This window comes from Lissotriton helveticus, chromosome 2_1, assembly GCF_964261635.1.
Source record: "Lissotriton helveticus chromosome 2_1, aLisHel1.1, whole genome shotgun sequence".
NCBI classification, from domain to species: domain Eukaryota; kingdom Metazoa; phylum Chordata; class Amphibia; order Caudata; family Salamandridae; genus Lissotriton; species Lissotriton helveticus.
The window spans coordinates 365,222,120-365,240,285 of NC_136059.1; the positions used below are offsets into that span (position 1 = coordinate 365,222,120).

Sequence of the window (18,166 nt, forward strand, 5' to 3'; positions counted from 1 at the left end):
TGATATAGTCATGCATACAGAAAACAGTTTGCCATGGTTTTTTCTTGCAATATAATGCATTTTGTCGCAAACCTCTCATGCATGCTTTTTTTTGCAGATGCCAAATACATGAAGGTAGGTTTCTGACAACAATGGACTCTCCATGTCTCCCTAATTGGTCTACACCCCTGCAACTTGGCATTGGCTTGTATACACTTTGATTTGCGCCTGCAACGACACAAAATTAAATGTACAGGCTTACAGTAACATAAGCTCTATATGTTGTTGCTATATGCAGAAGAGCATTTGTGTGGCAAACATTCCATGATCACATAGCATATACAACCACAGATACACTATGCAGACAAATATCCTCCTCTCACGCTCTGTGTCAACTGTAGATTTGCATAGTAACTTAGGCCTTGATTACAGATTGCTCTGTTTTTAACTCAGAATACTTTAAGACTGATATTCTTTGTTAGTGACGGTCATGCAAATCGATATCAAGGGGTATGTGATGTCTCCTGAGAGAAGTTTAATATTTGAAGTCTTTTTGGGAGACACCACAGTCTCGCAGAGTTACAGACAGAAAACCATGCATACACAAAATTAGTAAAATCTAAGGCTGATAAAAAAGGGCCTGTCCTGTCATGCAAGGCCTGAAATGTGGTACACCTTATAGCACGGAGAAGGAAAAATATTCAGATCACACTTGGCCAACAATTTCTGTAGTCTGTAAGGAGTCTATGGTCACTACTGTGGAGGGATCCAGGATGAGAGCTTGTTTGTATGTAATATTTGTTATTGGTAAGCTTGCCACAAATCACGGTCACCCGAAGTCACCCAACAGTGACCGTGCTCTATACAGTAGTGTGATGTACATGATTTCCAGGGTCCATGTGCTTGATAGCTAGCTCCCTTCCCAGGTTAGGAACAGAATCTGTTGTCTGAGATCCTGCTAGTAGAGCAGTTGAACCTGCTTCAAGAAGGAGCTCACATTTGCTGCTGCAAAGAGAATTATTGCAGAAGGATGCTGCTTGGAGGGGACCCATAGTCCAACTGCTTAAAGAGAAATAGCTGACCAGAGGAGAAAAATACCTTTTATTATCAGTAATACTAGTACTTTGAGCTCCAAAAATGAACAGCACGACATTCACTGCAGTGAACACATTTTTGCACCCAGATCCATATTTGCCCCCATTGATTCTCAAGGAAATCCTATATTTATACAGCAAGCCTGGAGAGCATTGTTGCATTAGCTGGATCTGGCTTATAGGAACAGATTCCACAAATCACAAAAGAATGCATGCAATTGTTAAGAAATAAAGTCCGCAGGTCCACACATGTGCTATTGATGCAGCCCGCCCATGTCCTGTAACCTGGGCACTTGTTGGGCCAAAGAAAATTCAACCACAAGGCCAACTAATCAGTATCAAATTGGAAAATTGGGAGTTTTACCTCTTAACGAATGTGAAATTGCTACTGAGTCTTTGGTCAAGATTTAGGATTGAGTCGCAAGGAAAATATTATATATTGCTAAATTACCATTGCATGGTGCCATATCTAAAGGCTCAAAATGACTAATCTGTTACCTTTTTAATACTGTGAGTTTTTGGTAGTGTGATACCAGAATATAGTTGCAAAAATATAGAGATGTGGAATATCACAGGTAAGAGTATAATTTAATTTGTGTTTTTAATATTGTTGTTCATATATATTTGTAAGTAATAATAGTGTTTGATGTTTTTGTAATGTTTGTGTTCATTTTAGTGCAACGTTTTTTGTGTTGATTGTGTATTTTTTGTAGTATTATTGCATTTTTGTTATTTACAAATTTATTTACATGATATTTTAAATTTAAATTTAAAATTAAAATTTTGTGGGTACAAGTTGTATTGCATTTGGCTGTTTTCCATTATGTATAATTAAATTTGAATTTTTAAATCAATATTTTATATTTATAATTTAATATTGGTTATTAATTGTAAATGTTTCTATGCTAAGAAAACTATTTAAAATAAAATTTATTAAATCTTCAAATACCCCTGGTTTCCGAGATTCTGCGGCATGCCACCACTGTTCAGAACAGGTAGCTGTATTTGTACACGTTGCATGGTACTGTCCGGGAATTTTGAGATACTGGGAGAAGATATTTCATAAACTGAACGAGATCACAGGACATTCCCTGGAGCCGAACCAGACTAGGGGGCTCATTAGGATGACGGCCGGACTTTGTCCGCCCGCCATCCTGTCGGAATTCCGGACCGACCGCCATAAGGGCGGGGGTCCCGTGGGGGGTATTAGGATGTGCCCGCCACAGTGGCGGGCACATCCTGCATTTTTAGCATTGTGGCTAAAAATGCATTGATGTATTTGCATAAACAAAGCGGCAGGCACCGCGCAGCGTCCGCCGCTTTGTTAATGCAAATGAATGTACCCCCCCCGTGTGCACCCCCCCAGAGTGAAGACCGCATGCCTTTCCGTGGCGTTATCGCCCCCGCGGAAAGGCACCTAAAGACGTCCATCATAATATGTGGCCACCATATTATTCCTTTTCAGCCCCGGCCGCAAGGCGACCGGGGCGGAAAAGCAGCGGACGGTCTTTCCGTCCGCCGAGGTCCCCCCCACCATACTAATATGGCCGGGGGTGAAAACGAGTGCTACCGCCAGCCTGGCGGGGGCAATCCGCCCGACATCATAATGGGCCCCTAGGTATTTTTAGCAGTGGTTTTATGAATGCCTGCTTCATAGTGTGGGGACTGTGCCTGACTGCAGAGAGAGGTTTGACATGCCAACAATAGATGGCAAAAGGTCTTCCATGGCCTTTACAAGGATTACACAGATGGGAGCCTGATTGGATTTCCCTCATCACTTATATTTAGCTTTAAGTTGGGGATCCTAGGTCTTTCTCCATTCCCTTTCCAGCTTTTTTACACCCTTTCATTAATGCTGCTAGCTAGGAGTTAAACCAAGGTGCCTTTTTGATGACGTTAATTGGTTTAGGGTTCATTTTGGGTGCCGATTTCTTCAACGAGCGATGAATCCACCTTTCCCAGTTAGTATATACTTCCTCAATGCCTCCATAAGTACTAAAGCCTGAGGACGACAGGGAATCGCCCCAGGTTTCTACATTAAGCTTAGCCCAGTTTCTTGCTTGGGAGAGGGGGCAATCTTTGTGGGATGGAGGCTAGTCTTAGCTACCTCCCCCTTCTCTAATACAAACGAAATGAAATGGTGGTCAGACCACGGTACTGGGGCATGGGAGTGTATTGAGATTTTAGGATGATTGGTGATGACGGGGTCAAGTTTATGACCTTTGATGTGAGTAGCTGTTGGTATAAGCTGGGAAAGTGCTAAGCTCTATAATTCTTGCTCTAGCCTCTTGACGTTGGGGATACTTTTATCTCGAAAGTGCAGGTTGAGATCTCCTAGGATGGTAATGTTGGTTTTCTTCAACAACAGACTGGAGGCTAAGTCCAGAAAACGTTCTAAGAACTCTGCCTCAGACCCAGGGTGTCTATAAATTAGCAGGCCTGAAAATGTATGGGTAGGGGTGAAGAAAATGGGGAATTGACCCCATTCGCAGTCTGGGATGGGAAGGTGTTCGAGAGTACATTTAAACTCTTCTTTAGCCATAATTGCAATACCTCCTCCAATCTTCCCCACACACTCTAGTCTATGAATGTGAAACCCAGGATGCAGGGCCAACAGGATGTGTGGGGCAGAGTTTTCCTTAAGCCAAGTTTCAGTATTAAACCGAACATCAAACCTATCTTCTTCCATAAGTAGATGAATGTGAATTTTATGTTTGGGGAGCGAGCAACAATTAATAAGTCCCAGGGTCAATGCTGTTTTGTCTAAATGACATTTAGGTAGATCTACATTAATTTGGCCCCAAATTTTTATTGCGCAATTACAGTGTTTGCATTCTTGTGGTCCCATTACCTGCCAGTCCAGTAACCCCCACCCCCAGTTCCTTGCATCAGAGTTTGTCTGAGTGAGAGGAGCTGTTCCCTGGAGAATGTTAATGGTGAACGGGAAGGGTACCTGGCCCCTGGGCCCGGAAAGGCGCGGACGGGCGCAGACGGGCTTGCCCTTGGTGGTCCTTTGAAGCCCCCGCTGCATGCGTCCACTGCGTGCCGCTCCCATTGAAAGCGTCAGGGATAAGCACACTAGAATGTTGACCTCCGGCACACCATCGGGAAACACTATGTTAGAGAAGGTTAACGCTACCTCTCTGCCACGCTTCCTTTCTGGGTTCTATGCCTGCTGCAACCGCTATGGTGTGGACCTTTCAAAAAAAGTCTGATCCCCGAGTCCAAAGCCACAACACAGGTAAAATACACCTCCCTAACACATTCAATGAAGCACACAGAATAAAAATTTGAATTTAAAAGCTTAAAAAGTGCAATAAGTACACGAGGGCATCTCTTTCTGCCTTCTCGCGGTCAGTAGTAAATCGAAATCCACACCACTTATCAAATCAATGCAATTGAAATAAAGTGAAAGACTTTTGGCTCCACAAGGAAGGTATTTGAGTGGTTAAGTTTCAAACCATTACAATTTATTAAAAGATAAAAAGTTTTACAAATCCCAAATTATCAAATTAGTGTTAATCAGTACAGGTGCCATTCCATACATGAATGGATTTAGCAACTATAAAATTCAAATCAGTTAAAAACTGTACATGTGAGAACACAAATTATCATAAAGTTGCTTCAAAAAGAGAAGGTTTAGTAAATCATTTATCCCATACATAGAGCACCCTACTCTGCTTTCAACTGTCTAACAGTGAACAAAGGCAGATATATGGTGAATGTAAAGAAGTGATGCCTGCTCAGCGAGGGTAGCCGAGAGGAGCTTGGCATGTGACAGAGATTGCACATTGCTCACAGAGAAGTACAGGCCTCTAGAGAACTTACATGTTGGGGCATTACATGAAGGAAAGTAATTAAGGAGTTGGAGAATACCAGGAAAAGAACGGTGGGGGCTGTGGCAGTAATACAGTTGGATAGGCAGGAGGGAGGAGGTAAGTGCAGGAGAGTCCTTGTTGTTTTTACTTTTAGTGGTATTACTCTTCTAAATCTGTGGAATTTGTGGGAAATTGGTCAACCTAGTGCTTATACTGCGACTACCGCGATTGAACTTCGATTTATAAGAAAGATGCCTATAAGCCATAAGAATGGCCCCTACTAAAGTTAGAAAATGACATGCACAAATATCAAAGCAATGAAGAGGGAGGGGAAAAGAGGTAGGGAACCAGAATTATACTAGACAATCTATGAAACATAATGATATTGAAATGAATGACTCAATAAAGGTTCTAAAGCAGAAGCTCTTAAATTGTCTCGTCCAGAGCGAAATAGGTGGTTCCAAAATTAAACCAGTAACAAAATACATAAAATATTTTGTGGGTGAGCATTTAAAAAAAAAAGGGAGATAACAATGTATGTCTGTTCGTCAAAAAAATAAAAGAGAATAGTGTATTTAGATAAAGGTCAATATCAGTTACCTATAAATGATCTAGAACTAACGAACAGTAATACGTTCCTACCAACACCAAGATTGTCCACCTCACCCGATTATTTTCTCCACGAGTAATAAAAGTTGTCAGGAATGATCAATAGAAAAAATCAGGGGAAATTGGAGAGCATATGTACAACCTTTGATTTGGAGGCTAAGGCAAGTGATTCACTGGGGCAAAGTTTTCAGACTGATAAGAATGGAATAGAAACATCTAACTAACATTCCTCTTTAAACTGGAAATATCAGCTTTACTAACATCTTCTATGGTGGGCTTAATGTTAAAAATAAGCTGAAAACGCTGCAGGGTATCTTTGAAGTGACAGTATTGAATAATGATATTTTAAATTCTCAGAAGATACATCTGCATGGCATTTCAGCAAACTAAAAAAAAAAGAAATGATTGCATGCTGACTTTAGTGAGACCAGTAGAAGAAAACAAGAAAACCACTTCACTGAAAGACCAAGAGAGGGATCATCAAAAATGGAAGGCACCCCTGCAGTATATATTGCAAAAACCGATGTTGATCAAAAAATAGAGGGAGTCTACTATCCATAAAAGATATAAACCATGTACAACAAGCATTGGCATAGCCAATATGTATCGCATTTGGGACCTTATAAGTGTTTAGCCAAGCAACAGTTGGTGTTGTTGCACCAAGGATATTCTGCTGCATAACTAAATACTTATAGGGTCCAAAAAGCGAGACCTATTGGCTAAGCCAATACTTGTTTGTTTTTTGTTGCTGTTTTGTTTAAGTTGCCAGATCTACAATAGCCGGACATGGTTTTTGTTCAAATGAACTTTTTTCATTTTTCATTGCTCTGAATGTTGTTTCCATTCTGGTTGTAGTAAGCAGTCATTCCCGGGGACGTGGGGGCTGCCTAGCTGTGCGCATGTGCCGAACTTTGCAAATTAGAAAAAGCCTCGTGCAGGCGCAATTTACAAGTGTGGAGTGAGTGAGCCCCAGGCAGCATGGCCCACTCACACAGGAGTTTATGTACTGCACCTGCATACTCAGCATGGTTTAAGGAAACTCGACCCACTCCCACCCAGGCATCGAACACATATTTACCAATAAACTCTGCGAAGAGCCGGCCTGCTGCACTGACGACAGGTGGTGTGTGCCTGGTGAAAGCGTGCACTGACGGCTGGTGGTGTGTGTGCCTGGTGAAAGCGTGCACTGACGGGACGGCTGGTGGTCCGTGTGCCTGGTGGAAGCGTGTACTGATGGCTGATGGTGTGTGTGCCTGGTGGAAGCGTGCCCTGACGGCTGTTGGTGTGTGTGCCTGGTGGAATCGTGCACTGACGGCTGGTGGTGTGTGTGCCTGGTGGAAGCATGCACTGACGGCTGGTGGTGTGTGTGCCTGGTGGAAGCGTGCACTGACGGCTGATGGGGTGTGTGCATGGTGGAAGCGTGCACTGACGGCTGGTGGTGTGTGTGCCTGGTCGAAGGTTGAACTGACGGCTGGTGGTGTGTGTGCCCGGTGAAAGCATGCCCCGACGGATGCATGCTACACCGATTAAACTCTAGGTACCACGGAGAGAACTTAAAAATACCCGCGGATCTGACGACTATCGCTATCAATTTCCATTCTGGATACTGCACAACGATCGTTCGATGTAATAAAAGTATTGATCTTGAGGACCAGGCTGTCTCCCCCGGGACACCGTGGCGTGATCCCTTGCGCCAACTACTAATCTTAGACCTTGTGCAAAGACAACCGATACCCCAGATTCTGCCCTATCCACCGCCCCTGGACCATGTTGAAGCTCCTTCCGCTCGACATAACAACTCCAGTGTTGTCTGCCCCGCACTCCGTCCTGATGAAGACCCCACAGCAAGGTCACTATTAAATCCTGCCAATATTCGAGGGTCGAAACGTCGACAACAGTCCTTTTATTGTCAACTTCACGCCAATATTCTGACATTGATTACGTTTAGTGAAGTATGATATTTGTGTATTTAGGCATTCGAACCATTGGTCTTATTGTTTGTGTATAACATTTAATTCACCAATGCTTTTTTGACAATTGGTCGATTTTACTGTCACATAATTCCCTTCCATCACATCATCCTCACCTAATCACTTTCCTCCTCCCCCCCTGGGGCACTTTACAACCGATGATGATATGTAATCAGTGTTTAGTATATTCAATATACCCAGTCCTAGTGTGAATAAAACATTGTGGACACATTTATTGTTTCTTTAATAACTTTCCAAATTTTTTACACTTTGTTCCAGATAGCATAGTAGCACACACATTTTCACTGAAGACAACCCTTCTGGCACTTTACGCAGCTGTAGTGTTAGGAATAGCACTATACATTTACCCAATGAGGTAGCACTTACTGATTAGCCAGAAAGTACACTACTCTAAAAATTTGCAGATTTTCCTGCAAATTCGCCCAGTTTTTTGCCTATTTCCCTAAAATTCGCCCATAAACCCCTAAGGAAGGGGACACAACAAGTAAAAGACCTGATAAAGAAAAAGAACAAGATACCCGAGTGAGGAAAAGGGAGGAGTATCTGAAAAGTAAAGAGTGGGAACATGGGGATAAACAAACAGAAGATCCATTTATCAACAACAGAGAAAGACTAGTTAAGCCTGGACGAGAGGCAATAAATGCAGACGAGCATGCCCAAAGTCCACATGATTGGTCTAGTCAAAATAAAGAGATTAAGAAATACAGAGAAAAAGGAAGTGAAAATGAGTAACAGTAAAATGACAGGAGAGGAGGGTGGGATAGAAATTAAATTATGGCCATACCGTGAGCGATCGCAAAGGGAAATAAGAGTAAACGAGCTCGAAAACTGATCCAAAAAATGTAACGTTTGGAAGTTTTTAACGAAGTTAAAGAATCATATGAGATTATATGCTCACAGGAAACATGACCATCTGCTATTGATGGATTATTGCAGGTTAAGAAAAAAGCCAAGAAAGGGGGATTGGGTAGGCCCTCTGTGGTACTGTTAATGCTAATCTCCCAAAAATAGCAAACAAGTGACAATGACAAAAGTAAGAAGTAATTGCATTGTGGCCTTTAGTGTGCATCTATTTAAAATGGACAATCAATTTGATTGTATGATCATCATCAGCATGTATATACAAGCAGGGAATGTGGGGAATTATGGAGTAGAATTGAAAGCATACAAGGAGGACATGGAATAGCTATGTGCAAGGTATCATGCAGATTTATTTTTATTTTTGCAAGATTTTACTCCCAAGCTGGACCCGAGAAGTGACCCTTTGTATAAAGATATTTTATTGGCATATAACATCAGTTTGCAAGCTTTCCAGCAAGTACAACAAGTACTCGTGATGCAGCCCTCATAAACTATCTGGTATCAAATGAACTGTTTAGTATAAATGGAAGTACTGATTTAAACCAGCCAGCAAGGCAGACTTTCGTAAATGGGAAGCAATTGTGCCCAATTGATTATATTTTCATGCATGCTTGTTTTTTTCCTATAAAATTGAGAGTTTTAAGGCAAAAAAAAGGTCCGAAAGTGACCACTACTCTGTGCATCTAGAAATTGATATTCGGGCTACTGAGTTTACAGAGAAGGTCCTCTTGTTACAAGTAAATTACCCAAGACATTTCACAACTAGGTTCAAGGAAAAACAGCTATTGGGGTTGGGCAACTTTAAACAGAGACAAGATGTTCCATTTTGGGAAGAGGTAATGTTTGATTTCACAGAATGGTATAATAAATACGGTAGTTCAAGGTGGGGCGGAGCTTGCTGGTGCCAGCACTAAAATAAATTATAAAAAAAATTATAAATAATAAGAATAGGATTTATAAGGAGAACTGTCAAAGGACTATGTTGGACGTAATCAAAACTAAAATGTACAAAAGTTCTGGAAACTGGTGCAACAAGGATCAGGAAAGGAAGTGGGTCGAATGAGGTACTTAGTTTAAGAAGATGCTTAGGTGACTTATCTAAAAGAAATGTATGGTGCTGGATGTGGAGGAAGAGCAAAGGGTGGAAAGGTTTATAATAGAGAATAACATCAAAATGCAGTCCTCTTTGAGGAGCATTAAGTACACCATATTGTCATTAAGATTAACTAGAGTGGCAAAATCAGATAATTTACCTGCCATCATAATCAAAACAAATGTCTATTAATGGGCAAAATTCTACTGTTTGGTATTTCATAAACTAATATCTACAGGCCGGTTAACAAAAACCGGAAGGTAGCATTTATGAGACCGATCTATAAAAAGCATGATGCATGAAAGTCTAAAAACTATAGGCTGATCAATTTACTAAATGTGGGCGAAAAACTACTGTTCTCAAAAATAATTTTGGGTAAATTGAAGGAATGGGCAGAAACAAATAATATAATCCCCATAGAAAAGGGGGTGTTAAAGGAGAGACACTCTACAATGGACCATTGTTTCAGCCTATGGCCACTGGTTCAGAAGACTGTGGAGCAAAGGAGTAAAACGTTCTGCTGCTTCGTAGAGATTTGAGTGGGATTTGATCGGATGGACCATAGCATTTACAGGAAACATTAATAAACTTAGAGATATCAAAGAGTTTTTTAATCCTAAAGAAGTTACATTGGCTGAATTGGGCACAGGTAATCAATGATAAATGAGGACGTCTGAGCCAGGAAAAAAAACAATTAGCAATGGGCTTTTATAGGGCTGTGTATTAGTCCCCTTGCTCTTTTCTTTGATCATAGCAGATTTACCCACAGTTTTAGCCGCATTGAAGGCCTAAGCCTAAAAACAAATGGTACAGATATTGCATGCCTCTTAAATGCTGATGATCTCGTCATTAAGGATATGACTGAAATAGGCCTTAAAAGTGAATTAGGCGCATTTAAGGAGTTGTGTAGTAAAAAGAAATTGGTAACATGGCAAACATGGACTAGACAAAGTATTTGAGTTTGGGAAAAACATCTGTAAATTATAAAAGGCATCTAGAAACCGCCAAAATAAAGACAGTAAATAAATATAATTATTTAGGGTTGTAGTTTGAGGAGAAATTACAGTGGAATTAATACATTGAATAGTTTGAAGCATTTTCCTCAGCAGGGAGTCTTATGGGGGCCCGTCTTTAATACCAGTCCTGTCTGCGTAAGTTGTGATGATTAGTCCACTTTTTCAATATGAAGCTGAACTGTTTGTTATATCTTATTGGAAAACGAGACTGGGAGAATGAAGGCAAAATGTCTAAAAGGTTTGTTGTCACCACGAATCTCGATGATGGTCCAGGCTATAAGAACAGAAGCTAGTCGAACAGCTTGGATTTACTTGGCATGTGCAAAGGTGGTAAGATTTTGGTTATGTTGGAAAGTGGAGAAAGGTAAAAGATCTCAACTATCTGTAAAATTTAGATTGTACAGTGTGAGCTGAACTGGGCAAAGGGGATAAATGATCTAGAAGATACATATTGGAGATTGGTAATACATATATCAAGTCAAAACCTACAAATAGCCACCTACAAGGTGAAACTCTGCACATTAACCAATAACCGAGCAAGAGAATATGATATGAGGTATTTAAAGGGGAAAACAGCAATCCAATTCTTGCAACATTCTTGGCAAAATGAGGAATGGTTCCTATCTATATAGATGCTGTACCAGACCCTTCCCTTCGACATGAGGAGTTGTGAGATTTGGATTAAACCCACACTATGTCAATTGTAATATGAAAAAAGCACCAGTAGATACCAATGGGAATTGTATTGGTGATTTGAAAAGTATTTCTAAAATGATTTTTTTTAAGCATGGTATTTCAGAGCAAAGGCAAGCAATTGAGCATTTAACAGAAATTAGATACCTGAACACAGTAGGAAGATTCTTGGTAGCGGTTAAGGAACTTTTAAATGGGTTTTAATATTGGAGTCTTTATGTAAATTATAGGGTCTGTAATTGATATATGTTTTAGTGTGGGATGATACTGTACTTAAAAATGTAACATTACAAATGTATAACATGGAAAAGAGTTAGATCAAAATAAACATCTTTTGACTGACAATGGTAAGTTCTGATTCAGACAACCTGCATGAAAGTTGTCATTTCCCTGAATACACAATGCTTTTAGGAAAATGAGGGGAGTGTCCACCCTCTTGAAAGCATTTGCCACCAAGGCGAAACACTTCATTGACATTTCCCCTTGCCAATTTCTGTACTTTCTGGTGACTGTTCTAGTGCTGTTATTTCTTTTCCTACAGAATCACTCGTCCCCCTTTCTGTGTGCGAAATTCATGAAGAGGTTATTTTTGAGTTTTAGGACTAAAGCAATTCTATTTGCGACTAGGTCCCAAGAATTACTTCTTCTTTCAAAGCGGCTCCCTATCCCATCTTAAATGCATCTATTGGTAAAAGTAATGGAATAGCCGGAAAAGCACACCCCTTTCTGAATGTCCTGTGGGACTAGCCAGCACTGTAGATCTTGATTTAATGATTCTGAGATTAGAATGACAGCCTCATAATCTTGAATCCCTGTTGCCAGCTGGCTAGCTTTATCCCCTGGACTAACACTTCATAGATTTCCATGGGTTCCTGTCAGGCTATCATATTTTGCAGGTCTGGCCATAAGGCTGTTCCTGGTTGTAATACTGCCAAGACTGTGTTGAAGCAGAGGTTCCTGTTTTGAAGGGAGTTTATATAGTAACAAGATCTAATCTTGCTAGTGTTAGAACCTCCCCCTGGCAAGCCATTCTTTCCCGTCACGCGTATTTACTGCAAGGAGAGAAAAGTGATATACCTTACTATGAAGAGCAGATATCTGGCACAATTTACCTGCTCTTACACTCCCAACCCCGGGACATGAACAAAGGGCCACCAGACACACCGCTGAACATACTGAGAGCTTGCTAAAGTGAAATATTAAATTAGGGCATGAATAATATTACTTACATGAATTCCACCATCCGTCCCGATAGAGAAAGGAAAAAGCAATAATTAGGAAAGGGGGAGGAATCTATTTATTGCAAAGGTGGAGTGTTTTCTTTATTAAGAACAGAGAAAATGCTTAACTATAAACCGTCTCGAGAGAGAGGCGGGTCACCTCACCATGATAGGACCAAGATGGGGAAGCTGGGTGTAAAAGGGTGCCGGATTTTAGCACCCAAGAAACAAGTATTGCTCTTCTTTGTACTTTTTATTTGATAACAGTCACTTCTGTTTCTGTCCAGTATTGGCATTATCCTCTTCTTCTTCTTTTAAGGGTTTACAAGATCCGGAGTACCCAGGCTGGATTTCACACTCTAAAGAACAAGAGGCCACAGGTAAGTGAAATGAAATGGTAATCACATCTTGTCTTAAGTTATCAAGGTAAGTTTAAGTTATAATGTGATGGAAGGAGGTTAGGGAATGTGAGGACACCGTGGAAAAAGTATTTTCCCTATATCACCCCATGACTTTTCACAAACTGAAGAGAAGGTACCAATCCCTGTTCCCTTACTAGGCGTACCCTAATTACACATACAAGCTGTTATGCACGCAACAAAAGAGAAGTATTTAGGCGAGGTGCAACCGGTGTTTTATGCCCAATGTGAGAAGTTGGCGTTTAAGCAAGGAATCCTTCAATCAACGGAATTTCTATTAATTCTGGGTCAGGTTCCCAGCCCCGCTCCTCGTCTCCTCTTCATGGTGCATGGCATCAGTCGCCCGACTTGCTGGAGGTGCAGCAATGTGGCCTGCATTAGCTTCAGGCTCTCTCATGAAGCCGAAGCATACTGCTGCCTAGGCTGCGCCACCACAACACCTCCAGTCCGCTATAATGTTATAATGCAGCGGTGCGGTATCCCCGCCAGCCTCGTAATCAGACTCAGAGTCATTAACAGTCTGTCTGGACCCAGTCTCTACCTTGACATCGATGTTTGGGGAGAGACGGGCCACATGTTGAAAGTGAGAGGAGTTTCTCATAAAGGTGACACTGGACAGTCACCATGTGTCCTTTGGTATTAGTAATGAGAAATTGTTCAGCTTCCAACGGCGCATCAGACTTTCTTTTATGTGTTGTTTGACAAGCGCTCGATCTCCTCTTTTAAAGACGATGCCTCTTACATGACGTCGTCTGTCAGCATATATTTTTATTTTCTGTTTATGACCAAGGTCCATAGTATTAATGTCTCCTTTATTTTGGGTTTTGAGGTTGGTCCATTAGGACAATTTGGTCGTCATGTCTCTTCCAGACATTAGTATTGCAGGGTTTTCCTCTGTTGTTGAGTGAGGTAAAAGGATAAGCTCGAAGAGTAGGGTTCACAATACCTTTGAGGTTGAGTTTCTCCAATACAGCAGGTTGAACAGCTTTCTTTAAAGTACTCATGAACCGTTCTACTACGGTGTGCTTTTTTGATGGCTTATGCCGAAGTGATTTAGAAAGTCTTTGAATTCTCATCCATTAAAAGATAGGCCGTTGTCAGACTTCACCATTGTAGGTACACCCCATGTCGCAATGATGACTTCTAACTGTTAAATAACCTTTTCATGTGTAGAGATCTTCTACCAATGGAAACAGGAGTATTCATAAACAATGACTAGAAGATGATGTCCATTCTCAAGAGGACGAAAGAAATCAATAGTAATTCTCTCCAACACATGATTTGTCAATTCTGACATATTCAAAGGATGTTGAATGACTCGAGACAGAAAGACAGTTGCATATATGACAAGCCTTTAGTTTCTTTTTGACCCTTTCGTCGAGATATGGAAACCAGACTAGTTCATGGAGAATTCTCTTGGTGACAACTATTCCTCGATGCCCCACATTGGCAACATCGATCATTTGTTGTCATAGACTCTCAAGAATCACAATTCATGCACCATGCAGTATGAGACCTACTTGAGTCCCTGACAGTTCATCTCCTACATTTTTGAACTTCAAGAACTCTCTGTCATTAGTGAGAGGTCTAGAGTGCTGGACCCATGAGTGATGAGCAATAACGGCAGTGACAATTTGTTCTAAAGACATGGTATCTGCTGTGCTGGATTTCACAATAAAATTGATGTAGGCATCTGTTGTCTTAGATGATGCACTAGGACACTGCAATGGCACGCTTGAAAGATAATCAGCATCATTCTGATCGTTCCTTGGATGATGGAGAATTGTATAGATGTTATCATGCAACCTCAAACCCAGTGTTCAATTAAAGGGGGTGTTTTGGCTTTAGGATTGCCAAATATGGTCTACAGTGCTTGATGATCTGTCACTACTGTGGAAGCCTTACTGTACAAGGACACATGGAAATATTTACAAGACCAGACTGTTGCCAAACTGTCTTTCTCAGGTTGCAAGTAAGCCTGTTCTATTTGTGACAAACTTTTGCTCAGTATGCCACAATACGACTCTGATCATTCGGCTGTCCGTTGTGCTGTGCGAGGATTGCACAAAACCCATCAGTGCTAGCGTCAACCTCAACCTCTGTATGAAATTTGGGATCAAAGCAAGCCATTTCAGGGACATTCTTAATTGCTTGTTTGATTTTTTGGAAGCTCTACTCACATTCATGTGACCATGAAAAGACAGATTTTTTTTCGTCAGTTCTCGTAAAGGTGCACTGATTGTAGCAAAATCTTGTATGTATCCAGAACAGTAACTGGTCATTCCAAGAAATGGTCGTAACATAGAAATGTCCTGTGGGGAACTGGCAGTAGACGATGCTTGCACTTTAGCTGACTTTTAGAGTTTTTTTTAACACATACTTTATTAAGTATTCGGGTTCGCAAACAGATTTTACATTACTGAATGGTTTCATTTTAACATTGTTTATAAAACGTATACAATAACTTGCATGTTATCATACAAATCTAGTAATCTTTCCGTCAGTACTTGCGTATTCTTGTCTACAGCTAAAGTAGATACGTACTTTCAAATCATCCCTTGAGTAACAGCATATTTACCTATGTTTTTTAGAAAAACTTTGAAACCCTCCCATAAAATCCCTCCCAGAATACATCCCTCCCAAAAACATTCCCTTAAACGTTGTCGCTGTGATCTAATTGTCCATGTTCAAGCATGTAGTCATCTAGGATAATCGTTCTGGTACAGGGGGGAAGGAGAATAGGAGAAAAAGGGGGGGAGGAGGGAAACAGGCATATATTTTCACCTCACTAAATGGTTAGGAATCAGGTACTACCTATATGATCATTTAGTGTGTTCTGAGGTCCCTCTGCTTCCTCACCCGCCTCTGCTCTAAACTGTTCTATCAGTTGAGCCCAGTCCAGGGAGATCGGCTTCTTCCTTAGTCCTCTATATTCCTCGCGCTGAAGCTCCTCCCTTATGGCTATGGCCCATTCAATAACCTCCTCCCTCCACTTGCCTTCGTGTGGTGCTGTGCAGGATTTCCATCGTTGTGTGATTAATCTTTTGGCGAGCATCAGGGCTAATCCCATCAAACGCGGCGCAGTAAGGTACATTCCTTGGGAGAGGGAAAAGACCTAAAAGACAGGCCTCTACAGTAGCCCAAGAGGAGCGCTCTGTAAGTTGGGTACGACCTCGCATGACCTCTGAACAAAACTCTCTCAATGAGGGGCAAGCCCATAACATGTGGATAAAGACAGCCTCCTGACTAGAACATCTTGGACAGTCCGGGAAAGCAGTAGGGTACATTTTCTGACTTGTCAGCGGCGTGAGATAGGCCCATGTAATATTAATAGCTGTATTATTTTTAGTCATAAATTACGGGAAACTCGCTTAGGATGCTCTAGAGCTAAAACCCATTCTTTATCTTCCAATTCCCTTGCCAGCGCCACTTCCCATTTTTTTTTTTTAAACAATTTTTATTGAGAAAAAGAAAAGAAAAGGTACAAGGCATTGATAATCTTTGGGTCCACAATAAAGATTTACCAAATGTGGCACATAGAGAGCACCGTGCGCACAGCCCACCTCCCCACATCCACACAGAAATACAAGGATAGTCACAATCATGAAGCATCGTACATATAGGCATAATACTGTACAGAGTATAAGTCTACCCCACTCTGTTTCGTGTGACAGAACAGGCATGTCTGTCCATTTAGGGCGGGAGTGTGTCATCAAATCCAGAGACATCCAATATTTGGCGTCTATCACGCTGTAATTCAATGGTAGGGGATCCACAGATGTCACCTCTATATCTGTTCCACCTCCCCCACTTATGGTCCCATTTTTTGGGGCACCCACTGTGCTTAAACACATCTTTCTCAGCAATCATTGCTCTGTTCATGTCAATCGCCCAGTTCCTCAAAGATGGGGCCCCCACCATTCCCCATCTCTGCGCTATATTCAGTTTTGCAATGGACCACCCCATTGATGCCCATGTCTCTTCAGCCTGTGTGATGTCCGTGGCTTCCCACATGTTGAGGAGACACAGCTGGGGAGAGGCCTTTAGAGATTTGCCACACGCTCTCTCCATCTGCTTCTTGATCTTTTCCCAGTACTATCACACTTTGGGGCACTCCCACAATACACATGAAAGAAGGTGCCCAGTAGGTTAAAGCACCGAAGGCAGAAAGGGTCAGGTCTTCTACCCATTTTAAACAAGGTTCACGCATCAAAGTAGATGCAGTGTAGGATTTTCAGTTGGACCAGGCGCAGTCTCAGTGGGATGGCCACCTCTCTAGGAGAAGCCAGCACATCGCGCCAGTCCTCATCTTCTATGTCCGCCAGGTCCACCTCCCAACTCTGCCACAAACGGATCATGGGGTCAGGACGGTTGTTTAGCAATTTCTTATAGGTGAGGGATATGGCCTTTGTGGGCATAGAGTCGAGTACCAGCCTATCCTCCAACGGGGTAGACGCAGGCAAAGAACAGACCTTAGGTATAGCAGTGTTAATTGCATGGCTTATCTGTAGATATCGAAAAGCCTAGGACTGCGCTAGTTGATACTTAGCCTGAATATCGGCAAATGTTGCCAGTTTACCCCTTCCCCACATATCTCCAGTCGAAATTTCCATCATGGCCCACCTGTCAAAACCAGGGCATTTGCTAAGCTGACCCAACAAGTCGGGCTCCCAGAGTGGCATGGCCTTTGTAAGTGTGTTATTCTAAACCCATTTTTTGTAGACTCCATGCCAAATCTCCACTGTGCGTGCTGTGGGCCCTGTGAGGTGAAGTTTGCGGGTATTTGTGTAGAGTGCCCTTTTGTATCCACCCCGTCCCAAGATTTAATGGTCTGTGAGAAAGTTCGGGTCATCATGCTCCCCGTGCGCCCATTTATTAATTGCGATCAATTGAGAAGCTTGATAATATAGCTTTATATCTGGCAATGCAATGCCTCCATCGTACAACCCTATTGTTAACTTTTTAATTGCTATGCGTGGGGCACGTCCCTCCCATAGTAGCTCTCGCACAGTGGCTTCCACACCGGCGAAATAGGTGTCAGGGATAACGTTGGGAGAGTTCTGCAGCACATAGAGGAAGCGCTGTAGTGTCAGCATTTTAAAAAGAGCAGTCCATCCCAGGAGAGTGACGGGGAGAGATTGACAATGCTTGACGTCAGATCGAAGACGGGTCAAGGGCATGAGCAAGTTGGACTCGTTGAATAAGACCGGGTCCGGGGTGATGAAGATACTTAGATATTTAAAGCCCTGTTAAGCCACTGGTACACTATATCCCTTAGGGTATACACCCGTTACAACGCATTTTTTACAACGCACTACCATTACAACGGAACTTTTACAACGCAAATACTATTACAACGCATTTATTTACAAC

At 41.8% G+C, this 18,166-nt stretch overlaps 1 long non-coding RNA gene across 1 annotated transcript in view; it reads left to right on the plus strand.

Annotated features, from left to right (window-relative positions):
- Positions 1-18,166, plus strand: part of LOC144819354 (uncharacterized) — a 187,210-nt gene that overhangs the window by 124,826 nt on the left and 44,218 nt on the right. Inside the window, exon 2 of the long non-coding RNA XR_013607307.1 lies at positions 12,694-12,754. This is a non-coding gene — a long non-coding RNA (uncharacterized LOC144819354). The remainder of the gene's footprint in view (positions 1-12,693; positions 12,755-18,166) is intronic.